Raw genomic sequence first — 4,184 nt, 5'->3', positions numbered from 1 at the left:
CTGACTGGGAACACCCCACAAACTTTGATGTTTCTGATATTCTCTGACTCAGTCATCTGGCCATAACAATTTGGCCCTTGTCAATGTCACTCAGTTCTTTACTCCTGCTCATTTCACCTGCATTTAACACGTTGACTACAAGAACTGATTGTTTGCTTACCATCTAATCTACCCAGACCTTGACATGTGGCATTGTTTGGAGATGATCAACTTGATTCGCTTCACCTGTGTCGTCATGATGTTTTGGCTCATAAGTGTATATATATATATATATATATATATATATATATATATATATATATATATATAGTAACACTTTACAATGAGGTTCATTAACATTATTAACATTAACATTAAAATATTGAACAACAGTATTCCAGTACATATCTTTTATCAATCTTTTATGTGTCCACTTTACGTTAAGGTACATAGGTAACTAATCTTAAATGAGTGTACATCCTGTCAGATAAGATGGCGCACTATTTGGCAGGTATTGCATAAAAGTCACCCTTTTAAGCATGTTGATATAACCACATATCAATGATTTATAATGCATTTGTAAATTAATTATTAGTCATTAATGAACCCATTTATAAATCCTTAACAAAAGAAGCATTAATGTAGAGTGTTACCTATAACCTTTTTCCTCTGCAGTCAGATGCCATTATTAGTTAAAATGAACTAACATGAACTAACAATGTACAACATTTTTCCAGTGCTTATTGTAGCTCCTTCCAGTAGTCAACACGAAGCACGAGGTCTTGTTTAAAAAACGGGGTTTATTTCTACAACATATCATGTCAACCCGTGAGAACTGGGTGGAAAAAGAGAAAAAAATAAAAGGATACAATAATAGGATACAAAAATGCATGTACGTATGTCTGGAATTCACAGTTGTGCCACTAAAACTATGCACTTGAAATATATCACAGAAACCCGGATACAAATGAAACATACCTCGTAGGCTGCTTTCTACTTAAGAGGGGCTAAATCTAAAATTCTTCTTCCTAGTCTTCTTTCTTCTCAGGTAATCTATATCCAGATGTATTTATATTCTTCATATTTACTTAGCTTGGAGAGCTCTTGCCATGCTATGATTTTAGCACTTTGCTTGCAGGTGTTGTGCCTTTGAATTACATGCGGAACACAAGATCGGCGCTAATTAGTTCCGCCTCTAGGATCTCCTATTATTTTCAGGTAGGAACCAAAAACGGTAACAAACTTAACTAAAAAATGTGAGGCAGTTACACTTATTATGGTTAATGTTGATTCCAACATATAATAATACATTTTAACATTAAACGTTGTAGGCCTATATGTTAATATTTTAAAACGTTATGAACTTATGAATTAATATTAGCCAAAATAAATACTGTCAACAAGCATTGTTAATTCATGATATAACAATGGCGAATTCTCTGCTGGCCTAACATGCCAAATAAATACATATTTTTCATCCTTTCATTCTCAATCACATTTTTGCCTATGTATTTTTTATCACTTTCCACTCTTAATTAATCTACAAACAAATAGAGAAAAACTAAAAGTTTATCCAGTCAGAATTTGTTCCTTGATGCTTTCAAGTGAAGTGTGACAACTGTTTCACAAATTACATGCCCGAATCAAAAAAGCAACATTTAAATCACAAATATTATTAGATAGATTTTTTCAGTATTACAGACCTCAGAAATATGAAAAATTCTGTTCTGTTCGGGAGATGTTCATTTCACAAAACAGTCATGCTCCAGTTAAAATTAGGATTGCTTGAGCATTAAATGTCCTTTAAAGTTCTGGCTTTCATGCGTGGACGTGTTTTTAATATGTCAATTGGTATTACTAGTGATCTACGAAATAATATAAGATGCCCAAAGCATAAGGTGTCTTATTCATTGTGAAACTGTGTTTTCTTAATGGTAGGAATCACACTGAAGGCCTAGACTTTAAATGCACGGCCCGCCACTGGTACCTAATGCATTAACTAATGTTAACAAATTGAACCTCATTGTGAAATGTTACCATATACAGTATATTACCATATTCTTTTTGTGAAATATTTTGCTTGAAAAATGTGCTTGCTCTATCTTCCTTTAAACAAATGCCACACAGTTTGATATATTTTATCTAATTAAGAGTGGCTGAAATGTTCCAAGTGTGACTCCAAATATTTGTGCTATCTATTTGTTATCTATTTGCAATGTGTTCAAATTGCAGGAATGCATTTTAAATTGCACAATATTCTAATAATAATGTGTTCAAAACAAGAGAAACAGCTTACACAAACAGTGACATATGTGTGAGGATGATATTTCAGAAGGCTGTAAATGTGAAGCCTTTGTTATCTAACATCATATTTACAAAAGGGGGGAAAACAGCATTGAGAATGAAAGTAAAAAGAAGCAAAAGATATCATGAGCATGCATTAGGTGAATGAAAGCCGCGTGAACACTGCCCTCAACCAATGAAAACATGCATGGTCATGTATTTTAGCCAATCAAATGGAGGCACAGTTATACTAAGCAGTTAGCCAAGAAAGTTATGAGTGTACAGCAGTAACATAATGAGGGAATTTTTTTAAGGTGAACACAAGTTTCGTAGGGGGATTTTTAGTCTTGCAATAAATGAGATCACAGAGCAAACAAACTTTAAATGAGTAGTCTGAAGAGTACTAAGAATTCCCACACAAGTTTAGTCATAAATTTAGAGCAGGAAGACAGACATACGTTAAAGAAGAGTGGTGAAACTGAAGATGAAATTGTGATTGTAAAGGTTTATTTTTATGAATCAAATAACATACACATTGCTCTTCGCAGCCCCTAGTGTTAGTCTCATTACAAACCTTTTCCCCTTTTCCTGGAAATCATTCCAAATATCTGAACAGTGGAGCTGTCTGTCTGAAACAATGCCAAGTAAACCCAGAGTTCAAGCATACCAGAGCCCTGTTGAGTTTAAATCCTGGGAAGAAGCCATATTTGGCCTGGACAGGCTGCCGGATGGAAAAATATTTAAAAATGGAAAATATCATATAATTTGCCATTAGGCCTCTGAGATACAACCTTCATAATGCTTACATTATGAAAACATAAATACATTTGCTCAGAAGTCAGTTCCAAATGTGTGTTGTCTTGTCTAAATTTAAAGGGATGGGTAATCCCAAAATTGCAATTCTGTCAACCTCATGTCATTCCAAATCCACGTGATTTTCTTTCTGCTATTAATTACAAAAGTAGATGTTTGGCAGAATGTTCTAACTGCTGTTTTTTATATTATGAAAATGAATGGTGACCAGGTGTTAAGCTCTAAAAATGACAACAAAAACTAAGCACCATGGAAGTACCATAACAGCCAAGAAGATTGTTCATGTGAGAAACAGACCAAATTGAAGTCATTATTCATTGAAAATCTTCCCCTCCACTGTAGCTCTGACATCTCATTCATTCAAATTAATGTGAATACATTCAGATTTGGTGCTTCAATTCACACATTATTTGACAAATGAGAACCGGTCACGTTTGGGATCATCGATGTCAAACCTGGTCTGACACGTTCATTTTAATATACACAGCAAAAAATCCAAATAAACAAAAAAGTAGTGTTTTTGTCTTGTTTTCCAGTAAAAATTTCTTTACATCCTCTTAAAACAAGATTTATATGAAAGAATGTATATGAGTAATGTGTTAGGTAAACTAAATGCTAAGCTCTGTGGCCAAAATATTACAGTGTATATGGAAAAACAAAGCACTTGTAGAGCACTTGGTTTTCCACAGTCAAATATGGTGGTCATCGATATGTATAGTTTCTGTAGCTATAAAGTTGTCATAATGGATGACCTGAAACTATAGGCGTTAAGACGGTTTCTTTAAATGGGAGAATTTGTGAGTAAAATGTCTACTCACATGCCCTCTATTCAGGAACTATGTAGTTCTTACCACACGACTGACTAATCTTCCCTGATTGGCTGGAGGACACAGGTATTCACATTATTATTGGTTTAAATGAGTGTTCACATGGGCGGACATGCACTCTATACTCACATGTTTACTTTCAACCTATTGCAAAAACTTACTGTAGATTTAGTCAGAAGCTCGTATGAGATGACAAACTTTCAGGTGTGATGTTACGTAATGAAGACACACCTGTACAAATTGAACCTTCACTGGCTACAGGAAGCATATATAAAGATATAG

The sequence above is a fragment of the Xyrauchen texanus genome, chromosome 26, assembly GCF_025860055.1.
Source record: "Xyrauchen texanus isolate HMW12.3.18 chromosome 26, RBS_HiC_50CHRs, whole genome shotgun sequence".
In the NCBI taxonomy this organism is placed as follows: domain Eukaryota; kingdom Metazoa; phylum Chordata; class Actinopteri; order Cypriniformes; family Catostomidae; genus Xyrauchen; species Xyrauchen texanus.
Note: the sequence above shows the minus strand (reverse complement) of the source record.